General features: G+C 33.5%; 1 pseudogene across 1 annotated transcript; it reads right to left on the bottom strand.

Moving 5' to 3' along the window:
* Positions 1-2,229: 2,229 nt before the first annotated feature.
* LOC105537126 lies at positions 2,230-2,747 on the bottom strand (annotated as a pseudogene). Its single transcript, XR_001005676.1, has one exon. The product of XR_001005676.1 is annotated as a 60S ribosomal protein L21 pseudogene (transcript).
* Between the last annotated feature and the right edge of the window lie 19,762 nt (positions 2,748-22,509).

Below are 22,509 nucleotides of genomic sequence, written 5' to 3'. Positions count from 1 at the left end.
GTAACTTATTTGTGAAGACAAATAAGGCAAAGGGAGTAAGTTATTTAGTGCCATAAGCACCAGACACTACCTCATTAATTTCCAATACTCCATTTGAGGAAGCAAACAGGATTCAGGATAGAAGTAAATTACCAATCCATTAAAATGTTTAACTCAATATTAAAATAGAAAGAAATGTCTGTATATTATGTACACATTCCTGGAACTTAGCGCCTGATGATTTGCTATTCATTTGGAATTCTAATTCTTGTGTAGTCATTTTTATACTTATTCTTTTAACCAAAAATATATATTGAGGAAGAAAAGACATGCCTATGAGTTTTAAATGATCTGATTAAATTTGTTCTGTATTAATGAATGTCATGCGTTTGCTTTTTATGTTATTCGTCTGAAATGTATACAGTAGTATATGCCTTTTCAAAGATGATTTAGAAACCAGAACTGTTTATAATTCCATTATGTGAATTTCTCTATTATCAAATGCCCATTTATAGAAATTTCTTTTCAGAGATAATTGAACCTAACTCTGATATGTGACATTTTCATTTCTGAGATGATATAACCTTTATCCTTTACACTAAGGTAGGTTGAATGTGATATATGTGACAGCCTTATTTCTTATCTGAGATAAAATAGAAAAGTACAAGTTCAATTTCTAGGTGACTGTGTATTAAAGAATATTGCACTCTGTTGGGGAGCAGAGAAATTAGTTATTGAATACAATATAAAAAGGCCCATCTGGCCTTGTTTTTTGAATTTTGGTGCACATGTTAACAAGTGAAAGTTTTACTAAAAGCAGATAGTATAAAATAAATTTTAGCTACAGATAAACTGAAATTAACATTTTTAAAAGTTCTTGCTAACAGAGGTAATTTCAGGTTTGGGGATATTTCCTTTAAAAAATAATAAAGAATTTAAGTTACCCAAATTAAATATGAGTGTGACTATTTGTAATGAAATGATGTGTCATGAAAAATTATACATTTTTAAAAGTTTTATAAATACTATGAACCTCATGAAATCCATAAAAATAATATATTTGTTTTACTTAATAAGTTTACATATTTTTAAAAGATTTTTTGCTATTTTAATTAAATGTTATTAGACGTATTATTTTCCAAGTAGAGGAAAAAAGCATAGTTTATATTGTCATCCAGAATAATTGATCAAACTGTATTTTTTCTTAGTAAATCAGAAAATTGTTTTTAAATGACACTTTATTAGTAATTGAATACAAATTGCTAAGATTTATGCAAATTTAAAAAATATTCTCTAAAGTTGTTTTCATATGTGTAATATTTGTAAAGTTTTCCATAGCCTACTTTTTGACCTCCTCTACTTCAAGCCTCATTGTTCTTTCACAAACTTCCATCTTTATTCCTGTGTAGTAACATTAGCGATTTTATATTTTGCTGAGTAGTAAAAACTAACTTGTCCAAAATTCATCCTCTATAGATTCAACTTCAAGGAAAGGGAACGGTTTCTTATAGTGCTCCAAGAAAATCATCTAGTCCTTGTCAAACATGACACATTGTTGCTGGTACGTCCATCCCACACTTTATATCCAATTACACCAGAAGATGGAGAGAGGTAGTAAATTCTACCACTACTATGTCAGGTTGTCACCAAGGCTCCAACCCCTGAGCACCACATGAGAAGGGTGGTGCTATTGCCCACCACAACAGTGAGTTAGCAGGACACAGGTCAGACCATATTGTTCTCATATCCATAACCTGCACTCAACAGGGAGAATGGTGGTGATTTCCGGGTCTGATTTGCTGGATTTTTATGGTAAAGCCAAGAGTAGGTCACCTGCTACTGATTCTATGTCCATAGTTTCTCTAGTGAACACCACTCCAGGTGGCCAAATGTTTGTGTGTGCTGCTTGGCCATCTGTCCTTGTTGGCACAATATTCACTGAGAAACTAATGATAAAACACACCCTTTGTTGTAATACAGTTGATTATTCAACAAATTATGAAAGATACGTTGTTCATTTTTCATGTCTTCTTTTTGGATCCTGCCTATTAATTCAACATTGTCTTGGATGGCTTGAAAATAGAGCAAATCCTTCAAAGTTAGCAGTAAATCACAGTTTTGCATACAAAATAAACTTTGTTTCATGAGGAGTACATTATTTTTGTAAAAAATACTATAATCTGAAGTAATTGTTAGGTAATTTTTTTTTTCAGCCCAGAGGTCTTTTGTTTTATTATTTTATTTTTTTTAACACCTATTATGCCATGAATTCATAGGGAATAGGTTCCAGCAGCTCAGGCTTCTTCCCATTGGTTCTCACAAAGTGTGCTTCTCTGGGTGGAGCAGGCTGGCACTTCAGTTGAACCCAGGTACCTTTCTCTTCAGCTTCTTTCTTTATCTGATCATTTTCCTTCACGTGTTTCAGGAAGCTATCTCGGCTCTTAGAGTGCCTAATGTGCTCAATACGCACATTAATTCTCTTGGCAAGAATCTTGCCCTTAACTTGTTTGTTTATAACAATGCCAACAGCATGCTGGGTAACGTTGTAGACTCTTCCAGCTTTGCCATGGTAACATTTGTGGGATATTCCTTTTTGAATAGAACCCATTCCCTTGATGTCTACGATATCACCTTTCTTATAGATTCGCATATATGTGGCCAAAGGAACAACTCCATGTTTTCTAAAAGGCCTAGAGAACATATATCGGGTGCCTCTCCTCTTTCCCTTTGTGTTCGTCATTTTGGCGAATTACTGGAAGATGGCGGTTCCGGCCCGTTAGGTAATATTTTTTAAGTAAATATTGACTCCCGAATGAACTCTTTCGACAAGGGAAGTGATTCAAATATTATTATTTCTCAGGCACCCATGATAGATACAGTACTTATAAACAAATTTCCTGCTTTCTTGAACTTAAATTTCCTGGAGGGATACAGAAATTAAATAAACATACAATATATTTTGATGTAAAGATAAACGAAGCAGTAAATGGAAGAATAGGTTAGACCAGTTAGCGAAGTTTTTATGAACTGATGATAACACTGAAGGTAACGTTCATGTTTTAAGGTGAATGATCAAATGGTAAATATAAAATTAACAGTTCCAGTTAAAGTTGCTAGTTTTTCCACTGGCAAAGATAGTGTTTCATGAAGTAAACTCTGTTTCCCTAAATTGATTTTAATTGCATATTCAAATCAGCAGCTTTCAAATATAGAAATGTATTTTGGGAAAATACCTTTAACATCAAGAATAGAAAGTATGATTGAATATATGATTTCTTACTATATACACAGCATTTCCATAAAAATTCTAATGTAATTTTAAAATATCTGTAAAAGAAAAAGTGAAAATACCAAAATGATCTTAGAAGGAATTTTCAAGTCTGTAATAGAAGAGTTCTATTATTTGGTCTTTTTCTGTTTTATTTCAAAGTGGCTTAATGCATTCAACTAGTTTCTGGATACTCTATGTCTTTCTCATATCATTACTCTACAGCTACTGCTGAGAAGTAGCATTACAATATCAACTTGCACTGAGAGGCTATTCACACCACTGGAAACTATGAAAATTTGGAAGTAGTGACAGGTGTTTCTAAAAACTCTTTTGAATTGCCATGTTTACTTATTTGGTAATGTTTTCCAAAGATTGGTTTTAATAATATGTTAAAATTAGTATTCAATGATTTGTTAGACCCATGCTATCCACTGAAATAAAATTTACCAAATGCTAATATCCATTAACATTGGGGGATGAGTATGGGAAAATACGTTTCTAATGTGCACGAAAAATACAATCTTAGGGCCCCACAGTTGCTATGCCAAAGGGAAAGTTAAGTCTGAGAGATGAGTCACCAGTACTTCTTACTTTTGTTCCCAGATAGCTGTCATTTCACCTGCTTATTTCATCTTATGTAAAATGTAGATTTATTGGGTGTGAGACAATGCATAATTGACTTTTTCTTCTACTCCCTCTTTTAACATGTTTACTTTATCTTATGTAATATGTAACTTTACTTAGCAGGAGACAATGCATAATTGACCTTTTCTTCTACTCTGCTTTTTCATGTGTAAAAAAAAAGGTAGATTTAATGAGGTTAAGCAGGGTCTCACAAGAATGTAACCATTTGTTTCACTGCCTACCCTCCCTCTCTTTTTCTTCCCTCCTGCTTGCTCTTTCTCCTTTAAATGCTGAAGTTCCCACAACCTGCTTTGGAAAAAGCATAGGTCACAGACACCCCTGTGATATGGTTTGGCTGTGTCCCCACGCAAATCTCATCTGAATTCCCACATGTTATGGGAGGGACTTGGTGGAGGTAATTGAATGATAGGGGCAGGTCTTTCTCATGCTGTTCTCGTGATAGTGAATAATTCTCATGAGATCTGATGGCTTTATAAGGCAGAGTTTTCCTGCACAAATTCTCTTTTTGCCTGCTGCCATCCACTTAAGATGTGACTTGCTTCTCCTTGCCTTCCACCATGATTGTGAGGCTTCCCCAGCCACGAGGAACTGTAAGTCCATTAAACCTATTTCCTTTTGAATCTGCCCAGCCTTGGGTATGTCTTTATTAGCAGCGTGAAAATGGACTAATACACCTTGTGATTTGTGCTTTTTTTTTCCCCCCAGGGGTGTTCTCAACATTAGCTAAATAAACCTCTAATTGCTTGAGACTTGCTGCAGACACTTTCTGTTTTACACTAGTAAGTTGAAATGCAATTTCAGAAATGAGATAGTCTGAGAAAATAGTGATGCTGTTAACTTAGTAATTGGCGCAAAAGGATTTTTTTTTGTAATATATACATACTAAAACTCAGCTTTTAATATTATGATTCACTTACATCAAAAAACAGGTAGTACCTAATGGTTCAGAAATACGTCACTTACATGTACTTGCTTGGGTTTACATGATTAATTTCCTGTTTTTATATATCTATTATAGAAGAAAGGAAATAGCAATAATTATAACTGAAGAAGAGTAATTCTTAGAAGAAACTGTTCACTTACCAAAAAGTTGTTTTCTCTAAAAAAGTGAATTTGGGCAATGTAAGGAATATCAATCTATTTAAATGCCCCTAGTAAGTGATAAAAGAAGACAACAGCACAGTGAAGTCTATGGTCTTAAATAAACAGAATATAAAAGCATGTCCAGTGATGTACATCTAGAGTCACTGATAAGATTATTACAACCTCAGATCACAAACATATCTAAAGTCTTACTTCACCCAGAATTATAGTACTTTATTAGGTTGGTGTAAAAGTCGTTGTAGTTTTTGCCATTAAAAGTAATGACAACAATTTATATATTGCCCAATGTCAATGGAAAATTTCTGAAAAGTGAGAAGACTTTGCAAGTCACTCAAATTTCATAAATGCAGTATTATTCAAGTAAGGTTGTTCCTACATATATAATAATTATCTGAAATTTGTGAATTTTGTAGATAACATTGTAGAATGATTAGTATGTAAAAAGCTTAGCAGAATCTCACAACAAGCAATGCTTACTTATTTAATTGTGGCATTTCAGTGTCTCATAAATCAAAAGATAAGCCTTCAGTGTTCCTGAGATCATGAGGTTTGTCAAGTGAGTAAATTGAATTAGCATGATCAACATGCATGGTCCAGAAGTTACACATTTCAGCTTAGATACTAAATTCGAATGGGTCAGATCAGCATCCACTTATAATTTTACAGATTCATAGATTCAACTGCAGGAAGAAAAACCTTGACAGACTATGCAGTTCAAAATTGATTAGGACAATATTCAGGAAATCTCACAGAAGTTCTTAGGATCTGACATCAAGTGTGCATGAGTACTTACCTCCAGGACAAAGAGATTTTTAATTGATTTTGAAAATTAGAAAATTAGTCATATATATGTGACCTTGTGGTCTATCCATTCTTCTGTGATGCTTGGTTTTGTTGAAGGAAGTATTGGCTTTTTGACCTAGACCAACCTTCTTATATTTCATCATATGCTTGTCAGAAAAAAATTGTCAGGCTCTGCAACTGTTTATCTTTCTCTCAGGCTGTATTGCAGATGCTCTAATTCCCTGGGAGAATATATATTCATTTCTTTTTTGCTATCAATCTATGTCTAACAAATGCTATATTTCTAGAAGATGCTATGCTGGGCATTTTGTGACTTTCACTTAGCATGAAACATTGTAATGCACTGTTCAGGTCAGTATTCCTTTGCATACCCTGGCAGAAATATTATTTTCAGTTCTAAGTATGCTAGATTCCCTAACAAAAACCTTTTTAAAGCAGTGTGTTTAAATTAGAGTAAGATAAGCTGTTTAAATGCTTAATATGTAAGAAACAAATTTTGGACTTAAAAGAAAACCTTGAAGTAAATTGAAATTTTATTTTAAGTGTTTCTTTTAGCAAGCCAAAATTGATTTGATTGACTAGTCCTACATTTCACAGTGAATACCTTAGGGACATGAATTCGTTTATTACTTGTGAGATTTTATTTTTACTTTCTGACAGCTCTCACTCCCTTGCTTTTCACAGCTACAATTAACACTCATTTCTATTAGCACACATGTCCTCTTGTCAGCCTTGTATTTTACTTTTCCCATATATATGATTTATCTAGTAATAAACTGCTACAAAGACTGGCATGAACATCTGTATAATTTATGTCTGAATATATTGGTCAGTTGATTTATTATTATCCTACTGTACTAACGATCAAATGGATTATGTGCGGAACCAAGTGAAAACAGTTTCTGGCCAGCCATCCTTTCACATGATATTTTTATGAAAAGCTTCCCTCTTTGTGGTGGCCGTCAATGTATATGAAGTGGTCTGTGAACTGGCCCTTGACTGATTATACTAGCATTCTTTCCTTTAAAAAATATTCAAATACATATAATTAATATTTACTGCATTTCAACCCCATCATTGGAAAGGTCTCTAGTCTGGTACAAAACAGAAATGACTTTAAAAAAATGGTTCCAGTGCTTGGACGGATGATAAAGAATAATTCAAGGACTAACTTCAAAATACAGTTACAAACTCCTCAAACTCAGAATTTCACATTAGCATCAAAATTTAAATGACACTTTTTCCCTCCAAAAGAACTCAAGCAGTTTTTACAAAGATTATAGAGGTGAGTCTTATTCAAACTCCCAGGATCTCTGTAGATATGAGTTCTCTTATTATTCCTATTTTGCAGGTAGTTGAGTTTGTTGTAGCTTGGATGGTTAAATAAAGTCTTATAGGTATCTTAGGAATATTTAAGAAATAGTTATATAATGGAGTTTAGATTTTCAAGCCTCAGTTTTGCCTTTCCTCTACACTCCTTATTTCCTTTTGAGGAATTGAGTAGGTTTGGTTGCAAAGACATTAAAAAATAGAATGTTTCTGTTACAATACAGATTTCCTGATTGTGATGTATTGTTTAACCTTATTCAGTAAAATGCAACATCTTATGGGACTTCTGTGAAACAAGTATCTGTGCCAAGAATAGTTTTTAGAAAAAAAGAAAAAAGTAAGAATAAAACAAAATGAAAACAGATTTGAAAGCTAGTGTCACAGCCTGGATGTAGAAAATTAAAAGTCAGCTCCTTTCATTGGTAAAGAAACATAGCAATTTATCTTACCATGCATTGAATAGTCCAGAAGGTTGGCTTCCAAATAGTGGGATTATAAATCTTAGCAAAATAGTCACAAAAACTGAAAGGGACCACAAATGACTTAAATGTCATTTATATAGAGTTTATGACTCCTGTGAACTCTACTTAAAGATGCAGAGAGCCTCTGGGACACAAGTGGCTTTTTAGTAACTTTACATATTTGAATTCACCTCTTTGACAAAGATAGACAATCAGTTAGTATGGTGATGAGCAATGTTTATCCAGTTCTACATCTGTATTACTCTACACAAATAATTCCATGAAGAAATAGAGTAGTTAGAGGTGGAGTGAAGCAATCTTGGGCTGCAATGACACTATAAGACTAGTCTGCTCCAGCTTCTAATTTCAAGGAGATAAAATAATAAGAATAATAAAAGTATTACCTGAGGAAGATATGTAGCAATTTGAAGTCGCTAATTTTAAACTGAGCCTTTAGTAAAAATAGTTTTACTTTTTCCACCTAACTGATATGGTTTGGATCTATGTCCCCACCCAAATCTCATGTTCAATTATGATTACTAATGTTGGAGGTGAGGCCTGATGGGATGTGACTGGGACTTGAGGGTGGATCCATTCGGTTTAGCACCATCCCCTTGGAGCTGTTCTCATAATAGAGTTCTTATGAGATCTGGTTGTTTTAAAGTGTGTGGCACTTCTCTGTCTCTCTCTTAGTCCCGACCCTGTCATGTAGATGCCTATTCCTGCTTTGCCTTTTGCCATGAGTAAAAAACCCCTGAAGCCTCCCCAGAAACAGATGCTGCCGCACTTCCTGTACAGCTTGTGGAACCATGAGCCAATTAAACCTCTTTGTTTGTAAATTATCCAGTCTTAAGTATTTATAGCAGTGCAAGAATGGATTAGTACACTAACGGAGGGATTCTTACTTATGTAACTTTTGAGTGAGAGAGATAACTCACTTGTGTACTTACAAAGTTAAAATATTTATTTTTCGCAGTTTTTAAAATAGTGTGTAAAGGTATATAAAAATGATTAAAATTTAAGACAAAAATAAAATAATTTTAGTTAACCAAACCAAATTCAAAAACATATATTTGGAAATAATACCAGTTTTTACTTTGTTTTGTTCTTTGCTTTATTCCCAGAATGCAGAAGAGGCACATATTCAATATATTTTTGTGAATGAAAGAACAAGGATGGAATGCTGAAGTCGGCACATATTTCTTTCTTCTTTTTTGTTTCCATATTTTATGTTCTATGGTACATGTGCACAACGTGCAGGTTTGTTACATATGTATACATGTGCCATGTTGGTGTGCTGCACCCATTAACTCGTCATTTACATTAGCTATATCTCCTAGTGCTATCCCTCCCCCCTCACCCTACCCCACGACAGGCCCGGTGTGTGATGTTCCCCTTCCTGGAAATCGACACATATTTCTAAACAATGAAATACTGCCTGTAATGGGCTAAGTGTTGTGCATGATCCTCATTATGCTTGTTTTGAGAAATACTAAAAATTACTATATTTTTTCAGAAAGAAATAACAGATGTGTAGGAAATGCAATACCTGAGAAAACTGAACTGAAATTTCCATTATATGAATTCTAAAAGCCTTGAAAATTAGTTCATTTAAATAAACCAACTACAACGAACTTATGCACTTGCAAAATAGGTATAATCAACAATATTCATTCAATTTTTATTAAATAAGTAATATTATTTTAAATTTACTTTGTTTCGAAACAGGGGAGAAGTCTTATTTCATTTTCAGGTTTGTTAATATCCTCAATATCCACATGATGTCTTATGATATGAATGAACATTTTAAGGCGTTTTTAAATGTAAAAATTTGTCATTAGAGTCAATATGGGGGTCATATTTTGTTAAATTGAAATGGAAAAAAATTATTTTACCACATATGTGTCATGAAATGATGATAAAATATAGAATTCTGTGCAGATTTTATAAAAAGATGCTTTTAACTTGTGACCTTACTACATTTTCTTGAGTATTTTTTAATTATATTTTTATGAATTCATTAAAGCAAATGTTCAAATGTATACAAGCACATTTTCTGGATTTAGGATGTCCTATACTGAGTGAATTAATGGACCATAATTTTGTTGTTCATTCTCACTGTGCCTCCAGACTGAGACTTGACACTTGCTTTGGATATTGACCGTTGTTTGTCTCAACACCAGAAAAAGTTTGGGAGAGCACTTGTATGTTCCTGCGTGCTTTCTTGTGCCTCTGCCACCCTGAGGTCATGCTCAGGCTAGCCTGCTGAAGGGTAAGAAATGCATGGAGCAGAGTCAAATTGTCCCAATTGTCCCAGCTAACGTCGGCTGCCAGATCCACCGACAGCCAGACGCGTGAGCAATCAGGCAAGATTAGTTCCTAGCTAACCACCCTAGATAAGTAAATGATTTATTATTATATGCCACTTTGGTCTTCCAAGAATTGTTTTTGTTGTTGTTCTTGTTATTTGGTTTTATAGTGTCAATGGATAATGAATATCAAAATATTCACACACAGAAAATGATGGTGTTAATTTTATTTGCAAACTTCTTCCTTCTTTCAGGGACCCTGTAACCTTATACCATTAAATCATGAGAATGGCATTTTTTTCTAAAGAACCTGGCAATAATTAATTCAAGCATGATTCAACTCCATTAAATTAACTTGAAAAGATCACAATAGCAGTTAAGAGAATTGGCAGTGTCCTTTCTGTGTCCTGATAGTGAACCAAAATTTGACCTCATCAACTGTTCTATTGATATCCCAGATGAATTATCTGAAGTATTTTCCCTATGGATTTCTCTTCAGTTTGTTTTCTAAGAGGTTTTAGGAATTCATTAGCAATGATTAAAGAAAAATCTGCCTATTTTCACTTACAATGTCTGACTTTATCCTAGCAATTTATGACCCCTTAAACTTAGAATTCATTGAAAAAGGCATAAGTAAAAGCTTGATTTCTCCTTTTTTCCCAAGGTTATACCATATAAAACATATTTTGTAACAGTATACTAGATCACTACAATGCCCTCCTAAAATGTATACGTATCTATCTGAGTTTCGTCATTAATACCATATTCTAATCTTTAAATTTAAAAATATATGTCAATTATCCTCAAAGGGTTCGGTTCAATGCAGTGGCCCAGAAATGGGATATAAATTTTGAATAATATTTAGAGTTATTAAAATATGAACCTTTGAATTTGTGCACACACACACACACACCCCTGTTCTACGCATTGTGGTATGTATTTTGTACAGGTCTATAAGTAAAGTTGGCTAAATAATGGCTCCCAAATATATCTACATCGTAATCCCTCGAACCAGAGAATGTTACCTTTATGGTACAAAAAGGACTTTGCAAATGTGATTAAGGATTTTGAAAGGCAAATATTATGCATTATTCAGGTAGACCTGATATAATCACATGCCTCCTTATAAGAGGGGTGCTGGAGGAATCCGAGGCAAAGACCAAGGTGATAGAATGACTGAAGTAGAGGTTGGAGTTCCAACCTCTTCAAAGTTGTTGCAACCACTCTGAAGGTGGAAGAAGAAGCTACAGAAAAATATATATGGCCGCCAGAAGCAGAAAAGTGGCAAAAAAATAAATTCTCTCATCGGAGCCTCTAGAAGACACCAGACTTTTTAACACCTTAACTTTAGTTGAATAATACCAGTTTTGTACTCCTGACCTTCAGAATGGTAAGAGAATACATTTGTGTTGGTTTAGACCCTTAAGTTTGCAATAATTTAATTTGTTGCAGCAGCAATAGGAACAAACACATGGTGTGGAGAGTTTGTAAATGTATCACCTGCTGTTCTAAGGTAGTGTTTAATCTTTTTTTTAAATTTTTTTTTCAGGCCTTAGTTGTCTCTGAGTCTAACATTCTAGTACTGAGCTTTCAAGTGTTTGGACATGAAACTCATTTCTTTTTAGTCTTTATAATATAAACTGATAAATATGACTCAGCATATTCTGACCTGACCTGATCAGAGATTCATAAATTTGAGTCGAATCCCAACATAGTTTTTGAAGTTGCAAATATTATTGTTTAGAGTTCTTCATGAATTAGGATCAGAGAGAGAAGTCAGCCTCCCTAGTTCTCTGGTAGTAACCTTAGAATTTAGGTTTGTCACAGGTTATCTTAGTTGAGAGATCACTGACCTATTTATTCATGATTTTCATCAAATTGTTTTTTCTATATGCAAATGTTCTACTTATTCCATGTTTGTCATGAATTTGTCGTTAATTCTACAAGCTTTTCTACACACTATATGAAGCATCATTTTTTAATGACTTTAATCTTTCTCCAAATTGCTCCCTTTGATTTTACTATGCTGTTATCTAGCAAAGAAGCCTGTGTTCTTCAATGTAAAATCTTTTATGCAACTTGACCATTTTTCTACTTAGTCTTTTCTTTACTAAACCATAGCTAAAAGTTTTTTAAACTGAATTCATGAGCTTATGTCTTTCCATATACCTGTAGAGTCCCTTGTACTTCACACACACACACACACACACACACACACACAAGTTCCAACTTTATGTTTTCATTGTTGAGTACAGTGATGTTTGGACAAAACTATGCATTTGGCAAAATGTGCCTGTATTGATTTTGCATTATTTTATTAAGACATTATGTTTTTCTCTTCTAAATCTCAGGTCTCCTTTAACACCGATCATTGGCTTCATTTCAGAGTGATCCTATTGTTTGAATCAACTTTATGTAAAGATATGAGTTTATCTCTAATAAATTATTCTGTTGGCCAAAAACCATAAGGGATCTCCAAGGAAGTCATTAGATTTTAAAGAAAAGCATTGTCATAAACTGCTTTCAAGTTGAAATAAAAATAACTTCACAACGAATCACATGTGTGAAGCAGGGTGTTTTGGATAAATTTCCTCTGTCTCAAAGCCTGAAACCTCTTCAAAAGTTCATGTAACTGAACCTATTCTCTTTGTGGTAGCCTAAAATACTTTGTATGTCTGTGGGAATTCTCCTAGAATTAGCTGCATGTATATAGTGAAAGGATTTTCAGTGCACATAACGATTTAATTCAAAGTCACTGCATGAAAATGCCTTTAGGTGAAAACAAAACATTGTCCTTTATCTTGTGTGTAATACTGAGCATGTACTCAGAGTTGGCCTACTTATAAACTTACTTTACATGTTGCTCCTTGAATTATCTCTTAGTGCTTTGTTAATTTTCTCATTCAATGAATGCAGACAAGTGTATCAGAGTTTTTCAGAAAATTCCATTAGGAATTACAAATAAATATTTCAAATACAGGTCAAAATTGAAAACTAGTATTTTTCACTTTGCAACTTTCAAATTCTTTATAACTTCTAACAAGATACTACAGAACTTTTTGTTAACAAGAGTGCCAGTATCAACACATAGTAAGTTTGATGATATAGTAGGAAAATTCTTCTTGACAAATTCCAGTTCTTAAAACAAAGACACCGTAACTAATTATTTATCCTTCTGGGGCTTCCCAGATCCTGAGCTCCTAATATGACGTCTTGTCCCACCAAAAAATATTAACCTAAAATCCAAGTATTTATGTTTAACATAAATTATATGCGGGGTTGGCATTTTATGAAGCTCGGTATCTTCTCTTTCATGAATTAACACCCAGTAACTTTTGGTTTTCAATTCCTCTTGGCCATTATTTTACGGAAATAAGTGCAGTCTGTTAAGAGCTTTGTTTACAGTCTCATGGTTTGGTAAGCAAAGGTTGTTACAACAGAGAACAGCTTTTTATAAAGACAAAGAAGAAAGAGAAAATTGTAGATACAGGAAGAGTCTAGTTTTTATTGTTACTCTTGTGGTGGTGGTGGTTGTAATTGAAGCAGTATCAAGCTGATTCAAAAAAGGAGAGAAGAAGATTTACGGCTAGAAATAAATTCTAGAGATTACTCTTCTTATTCGTCTTCTGTTCTCTTTTGACCAAAATTCCTAGAGGATATGATCTTGCTGGTTACCAAGCTGTTCTAGCTAAATGTGTGGTTAGGTGAAATTAGAGATGAATAAATGTAAGACCAATGATAAGAGTGAGTTAAAGAAGTGTACTATTATGGATAGAGATTATTGAGAAGGACACTATATTTTTCTTGTTACAGGATAATGTTTTCGAATTTACCAATATGCTAGTCTTCTGCCATATTGAATGATTCTAAAATAGATACACATTCAAAACACATCAAAATGTGTACTTAGACTTTTGGCGCAATAATGATTTAATAATATAAATAAGTATTCTAAACCTTATGGCCTCATGGCCTTAAAACTTTAGAAGTAAGCAACTATTCCCTTTTCAGATATCATGTAATCAAGCAACTTTACAAAATTAGTTACATTTTTACCTATGAAACGTTTGTGCTAACGATTATTCTTCACTACTCACGCCAAATTTGAACATCTAGTGCACTCAGAATTTGAGTTGTACACATCGAATACACTAAATAGATTACTGCTTCAAAGAATCCATTAAAACTATAGATCACACACAATATACACATTAGTAACAAAGGCACCTATGGGGCAAATTGTGTTTACCTGTATTGGAATAAATTACAATGTTTGGCAAATATTATCTAAAGAAATATCCCTAATGATATCGTTTTAAGAGTATACTGTTAAAAACAAGTTAACATGAAAAATAAATGAGCTAGAAAAGCTATTATTTTAAATTACTTCGGTTTTCAAATGCTACATAAGAAATGCTGGCCTAACAATTAATATGTGTATGTTTCTTTTTTCACATAGTTTTAAAAGAACAGAAATTTGCATTTAATGTGCATAACTAAAGTTGGGCATTTTAACTATTTTGATATTTTAAATAGAATCCTATAAACATGACAGAAAAGAAGCAATTTAATGTTTTAATTCAGCGCACAATCTTTGGCACCAACCTATTTAAGTTCAAGTCCTGACACTGCCACTTTCTACCAGGGTGTCTTTGTAATATTGGATAATAAAATAACTTGAGCCAAAATGTATTACAAGAAAGAAATTTGACATAAAGTACTTAGAACAGTGATGTACACTAAACTCTATGAAAGTGTTTGTTATTATTTTTGTTGGTACTTTTTTTGTAACATTTCCGTGCTTAGTTTTCAGTTTTATATTCGATTTGTAAAAATTTGCAACTTAAAACACCCCAAAATATTACCTGTGTTGCTGAGATGTACTGTTAACATTAGCTTGGTAACTATTCTCCAAACTCAAATAGTATCCATTCAGATTGTAATGTGTCACCATTGGTTCACTAGGGAGCTGTTTGAAGAGAACAAGAGAAATACCACTGTTCACGAACCTTTGCTCATAAATGTAAGCAGCAGCACCCTAGTATAGCTCTGTCTGTTAAAGAACCAGGGCTGAATTACCTGTTACATGAACAGACCGTGAATTCAAGCTCACTAATCCATTCTAATGAGGGCTCTATCCTCATTAGTTAAAACAAAAAGGAATAAGATATAACAGCACCCACAGATCTAAATAGCATTTTAAATTCTTTATAAATCTAATTTTTATCAATGTGTATGTTAAATCTAGATTGACTTGCTGAACATAACAAAAAGATACATGAGTATGACACGGATTATAAATCCTGAAAGCCCATTTGTTTTGCTTCTCCTCCCTTTTTAATAGCCTTTATAGGATTTCTACAGTCGTGTCTTTCTTATTGCTACCGTACATATATTAAACTTTCATGAATCACTTACATGCCAAAGAGGCACTGCTTTGTAATTTAAGTAAGGCTTTATAATGAAGAGTGGCATATTAGTATAACTGTTCTGTGTAATGCAGTGCAGGGTAATTGGTAAAACTCACTCAAACATTTTCATATAATCCAATCAAGATTTATTAGGTTTGTGCAAAAGTCATCGCAGCTTTTGCCGTTACTTTCAAGGGCAAAAAAATGCAATCGCTGTTGCACCAACCTAATACTAAAATACTATTAGTCCATTTACACTGTCCTTTATATTATTCCTCATGCCTACAGAGTTTTAAGCTTATACTTCTTCCTGTCTTTCTACTAAAGCATTCTAAAATCAGGTGGCCTATTTGTTTGTTCAAAGATTTGACAACCAACTAATGTTTTACAGAGAATCTTCTACTAGTCCTCTCTGCAAATGAGGAAAAAAACATAAAATTAATAAGTAATACATTTTTATAGCACTATTTTTAAAGCTATATATTTAGTTCACAGAACTGTCGTATTATCAGATTATACCTATGCTTTTATTGGTATAGTAAATGTGACAAGTGATAGTAGACAATTTTTTCGATAATGTTCTTCACAGACAAGAAAGAAAAATCAAAATAAAAAATCTCTGACAATTATCTAGGTCAGTTTACTCATTTTTTTACTTATAAGACTGTGATATCTTACTGCTGTAGGCGAAGTAGAAAATTATTAAGTTTTCACATATTGTAAATGTTCTCAATTGGTATGCTGAAGTTCACTGCTGTTTCAAAACCTTTTCCAGCTGACCTACGGATTTTGACAAACTAGACTTTAAACTGAGGGAGGCAAAAAACGCATTTGTAGAGAAACTTTAATATTATTTCAGGTATGAATCTAGTCATGCACAGTCACCTCAATTTGGGTCCAAACAAATAGTGCATTTTTAGTAATAGAAACGAGAACATTGCCTCATGTGCACATATTGAGTGTGTAATCAGGTTAGTAAAAATTCAAGCAGTTACTCAATGCTGAAGTGACTGAATAAAGAGTGTAGTATCTCTGTACAGCAAAGGAAACAGTCAACAGAGTTAAGAGGCAGCTTACAGGATGTGAGAAAATAGTTTCAAATGATACTACTTATAAGGAGTTAATATCCAAAATGTATAAGGAACCCAAACAATTTAATAGCAAGAAAACAACCTGATTTTTAAAAAAATGGATAAATGACTCAAATAGACATTTTTCAAGATAAGACATACCAGTTGTCAACAAGTATATTTTAAAATGCTCAATATCACTAATTATCAAGGAAATACAAATTGAAACCACAATGAGGTATCACCTCACACTTGTTAGAATGGCTACTATCAAAAAGACAAAAGATAAGTGTTTACAAGCACGTGGAGAAGAGAAAACCTATTTACACTGTTCGTGAGAATGCAAATTATTTCAGCCCTTATGAAAAGCAGTATGGAAGTTCCTCACAATATTAAAATTAGAACTACCATATTAACCCAGCAATCACACTTCTGGATATATATCTAAAGGAAATGAAATCGATATGTTAGCTGAGTATGGTGGCTGAAAACCATAAGTCCAGAACTTTGGGCGGCTGAGGTGAAAGAATTGCTTGACGCCAGGAGTTTGAGACCAGCCTGGGAAGCATAGCAAGATTCTGTCTCTAGAAAAATAAAAATTCAAAAATAGTCAAGCAGGTGGCATGAACCTGTAGTGTTAGTTGCTGGGAAGGTTGAGGCTCAAGCATCCCCTGAGACCAGGAATTTGAGGCTACAGGGAGCTATGTTCATACTACTGCACCCCAACCTGGGTAACAGAGTGAGATCCTGTCTCTAAAGAAAAATTATGTCAAAAAGAGATCTGCATTCTCACATTCAAATATTCATTGCACCATTATTCACAATAACCAGGATATGGAATCAATCTAAATGTTCATCAACTGATGAATGGATTTTTGAAATGTGTCATTTATATATAACATTTCAAAATGTTCCTTATATTTGGCTTTTAAAAGGAAGGAAATGTTGTCACTTGTGACAACATGGATGAACCTGAAGGACACTGTGTTAAATGAAATAACCCTCGCACAAAAAGAGAAGTATTCCTTGATTTCGCTCCTATGTGGAATCTAAAACAGTTTAATTCACAGAAGTAGAAACTAGAATGGTGGTTACCGGGGGTTGGAGAAGAGGGGGCTGTAGAGATGACAGTCAAAAGACAAAGTTTCAGTTACCCAGGAGGACTAAGCTCTGGAGACCTATTTTACTGAGTGGTGACTATAGTTAACACACACTTGAAAATTTTAAATGTCCTCACCACAAAAAATAACTACATGAGGTGATCAATGTGTTAGCTTGATTTAAACCATTTCTCAATATAGATGTATATCAAAATATTATGCACATAAACATATACAACTTCTATTTGCCCATTAAAAAACTAAAACAGTGAAAAATCTGTAGATATATTTATAGAAGCTGAAAGATGAGTTATTTAATTATAATAACTTTTGTCTTTTTGTAAATAAATTTGTTCAATAATACTACATTCATACAATGATGTTAACATTTCATAGGATATCATTTCTATAAATGATTTGAGTATCATTGCTCTAATCCATGCATGTGCATATGTATGTGCATGTCTTAAGGCAACCACAAAATAGTTCTACACATAATACTCAAATACATACATATAGACTAATTGCCATTCATATATTAGGGTGCTAAAACACACGGATACAAAGGAGGATAGGCAAAAAGTTACGCACAGGTCATGCTTTGCATCTCAGAAAGCACAGCACGATTAAGGCATTCACACTGCTCTGTAGATATAGGTGTAGACAATAACAATATTCTAGGTGTGTATTACGGTGATTATAGTTTCTTCAAAACATTGGCTAAGTTTATTCTCTAGACTGGGTGAAGAGATATATGAATATGTGCCATTCATTGAAATACGTCAGGGTCTAACTGCCAGATGAAAACAGAAAATTAAATGTTAATTCTTGCTTTTCTAATTTTAAAGTAAATAAATGAACAAACCTGGCTGTCATCCAGGAATAATATAAGCTATAAATACAAGTGGAAGCAGAATGTGGAAAAACCAGTTTAATTCCCATTCTCTATTACCACCCCCACTATACACACACATAAGCATTTGCACACAGAATGATGAGCAAACAAAACCCACAAACATATACACATAGCTGTATAAAAAGCCTCTAACCTTTGCAACCTGAAAAAGTTGGAAGAAAAAGGGGAACAGATGCTCAAGTCACTGTCAACAGGCATGCAGTTTCTGCCCCAACCCCGAGATTAAATCCGCTTCCTAGATAACGAGCCCTCCAGGAAATTTGGGGAATTAAGGAAAGAAAAGACCTATATCCTGTTTCCTTTCTGGAATTCTGGGCAGTGGCAGCCTCTCAGGCTTTCCCTATATTACGATGGCATGAAATCAACAGAGCAGACATGGCTGTGTGGCAGACTAGTGTGTCAGAGTGGCAATGTATGACTTTCAAGAAGCACTATCGAGTTTCTGGTAATCCTCTGAGAAGAAGAGTGAGTGACCATATTTTTGGATGTTACCAAGGGTAACATACAGAAATAACTGCCAAAGTAGCTGGCATATTTGAATTGCACTGTGATTGTGCAAGAGTAGGCCCCAAGAGATGCAGAATGAAAATTAAAATGGATGATAAGATGAGGATGAACATATTTCAGTGTTAATTGTATAGTAAGGTAAAGAGAGATGAGAATTACATACAATTTAATTGTTTGGTTTTTTTTTTCTTTTTTATCTCAGGTGATGTAAGTTTGGAAAGATATTGCCCAAAGACCAGACACATGTATCTGAATGTATAACACCAACCCAGGGAAAAGGACAGAGGGGAAAATAAATTTAGAATTTCTTACTTCAGATTAAATGTTTCAAACTGAAAGGAAATACCGTTTTTTGTTTTGTTTTTGTACTACCTATGTTAATTACATTTAATTTTAAAACACAGATGAGAAACCAAAATGAGGTAATTTTTTATATTTTAAGTTTATTTATGGAAAACTGGAATTCGGAGAAAAAGTCAGAAAACCAATATTCATATCTTTTAATAAAAGAGCCTACTCAGCAATAAACCTTTAGAAGTATAATCAAAAAATTTAAACACAGATGTGTCATTAATTATGTTATACATTCTGCTGTTTAGCTTATAAATTATAAGCAAAACAATATTAATGGGACACTAAAAACTACAAATAAATAACATGAAAATATGTTTAAAAATAAAATTATCTGATTAGAATTAATTTGTAGGGACTGTATAATATGAAAAAAACATTTTAAATGTCTAGAAGCTATTTTATTGAGTTAAGTTCTAAATTTTCAGATTCCCCTTTTGGTTACTTTTTATTAGAGGGGGGCACATAATCAACCATTATTTTATCTGATTAATTGTTTTACTTGTCATTGATCACATTGCTAATTATTTGCATTTCAACAAGTTTAGGGCATTTAGTTAAAGACCAGTTGCACAGTAAGATTTAAAACTCTAGACAGCATACCTTAGAGCACCGTAAAAAGAGCATTACCTCCAGAGTTTTGTCATTCACTGCTAAACAAGGAGTCCAGCATGCCTGGATTGTGTCAAGAGAAGAGAACCCAACCCAATATGACACATTAAGAACCACATATAAGGAGACAACTGAAATATCTATGTCTTCCATGATAATTTTCATCATGTTAATAATTCCGAGATATATTTAGATCTGTAAGTATAATATTCTTCTTTGAGAAGCTAATATTTAAACTCAATGATATACCACATAGTTTAACCATAGTCAATAGGCACAATAGAACTTTTCTATCATGATTCGAGAACCCATTTCCTTTCTTTTTCCAGAAAGCCAGAAGACTGGTTGTCCAGAGTTTAGATCATTAAGTAGTGACTTGGGAAGATGTTATAGAAAATCCAAATGTACACATTAATAATGAGACTAAGTATATGTTTCAGACTCTTGCAGTAATAAGCCATATTTGTTTATAACAGATTCTATGATTGGTTTATTATTTCCAGATGAATGGAACAGCCACCATCACTTCAATGAAAGGAAAGTCTGCAAACTCCACGTGTGGAAGAATGAAAAGTCATGAGAGATAAGGGAAAATATTTGGTGAAGGTAGTAGAAGGTATTCTAAAATTTAGCCTATTATAATAGAACCTTAATTTTTGTCCACTTTCCCAGAAGATTTAGAATAGCATTAGCAGCACCTTTTTTACAGCAACACATCTTCATGAACTCATGGATGATGTTTGTAGTAAAGTGACTACTTCTAATGCTAGCAAATAAGCAGATACATTTCAAGGAAGGACACAAAATCTAACACCTTCTTCAACAAATTTTTTTTCTGAGATTAAGAAGATTATGACCAGAATATTTTCATAACCCATTATATAGCTGTTGGTATTACTCTATTTTCACACTGCTATCAGGAACTGCCTGAGACTAAATAATTTATAAAGAAAAGAGGTTTAATTGATTCACAGTTTCACATGGCTGGGAAGGCCTCAGGAAATTTACAATCATGGCAGAAGGGAAAATAGGCATGTCTTACATGGAGGCAGGTAAGTCAGGGGTGGGTGGAACCTGCGACTTATAAAACTATCAGAGCTTGTGAGAACCCATTCACTATCAGAAGAATAGCATGGGGGAAACTGCCCCCATGATCCAATCACCACCCACCAGGTCCCTCCTTCCACAGGTGGGGATTGCAATTCAGATTTCAATTTGAGGTAACATTTGAGTGAGGACATGGCCAAACAATATCACTGTTTATACAGTCAGTCTGCAGGTTTCTGGAGGGTCACTTACTTTAGACCCAAATTTTGTGCCTTTCTCCTAGAACCTCTCAACCACTCCCTGGAATCATCTTTCTGTATATCTATTCTGTCTTCCAAAATACGTATTTTGTTAGATATTGTGGGTTACTAGGGAAATATAAGCTGGACATATTTTCTTTCATTCCGCACAAATTGTGGCCAATTTATCCGATTTTACTAGGTGAACATCTTATTTTTACCAGATTATGTCTCCTGGATTTTAGAGTTTGATACATTGCAGAGGTTTTTGTCATCTTAATTTGACCCAAAATCTTGTAACTTTCTAATAGAATCCTTGAACCCAATGAACCCATCCTTATGTTTTATAATAGACTACTTTATAAAAATATCAGTCAGTGTGGTTTGTGTAGTATAATATGATGCCAAAATACTTCTCTTTCATAAACTTATAAATAAAAATGTTTTCAGAATTACCCATTATAGGAGGTTCATGGAGAAACCTTATTAAAGACCTACTCAGTTTCAAGATAATTAAGTGTATTCAATACATGAAGCCTAGTTAAATTATATAAAAGTAATTCAGTTTCAGAATATATTGGAATCCACTGCCTATACTAGCCAATGGATCCTAAGAATGATTTTAATTTTATTTTGATGGATAGATTTGAATAGCCCTCTCTTTAAACTCTGCTTGGAGAAGTTTCTTAGTATCAGAGAAGTAAAAAAGTAAAGACCTCTTATCAAATCAATGTGTATCTACAAGGAAACTAATTACTTGCTACTCTTCTTGTTTAAAATTGAGGGAAAAACATATGATGGGGCTGACTCATTGATGTTCAAGGGTATTTGGTTCTACCATGTGAATTTGTATAACACTTGATATCCATATCAATTGTAACATTAAGTAAGTGAAAACATACTGTCAGAGTAAAATCTTTGCTTCAGGTGGCACTAAATAGAATATACTGAGATTTCAAACCATTGGCAAACAATATTGATTGTTTTGCTCATAGCCCATAGGAATTATACAAATTATACTCTTCCACAGTAAACCTTCTTACCAGAGAATAATCTATTACGAGGACAGCACAAAATTTTCTTAAAAAGTGTTTATAATGTGTCTGAGACCTCCTCTGACTTCTACTTTAGTAGGATAATCAAGTAACTTAGTCAATAATTTGAGACGATAATTCAGATTTCTAAGGGTTTTGCTCCTATTATCTTACCCATGTTGTTGAAACATGAATGAGGCTGATTTTATACAGAAGTAACTGTTTTTATTAGTCTTAGAGGACAGGTTTACCAGTAATGGTTATTGCTTAACTGATAATGACATTAGTTAATTTTGAGTGCTAATTTTCTAGCATGCATT

This window comes from Mandrillus leucophaeus, unplaced genomic scaffold (assembly GCF_000951045.1).
Source record: "Mandrillus leucophaeus isolate KB7577 unplaced genomic scaffold, Mleu.le_1.0 Scaffold102, whole genome shotgun sequence".
Lineage (NCBI taxonomy): Eukaryota > Metazoa > Chordata > Mammalia > Primates > Cercopithecidae > Mandrillus > Mandrillus leucophaeus.
This window is presented reverse-complemented; position numbering and strand designations above follow the sequence as displayed.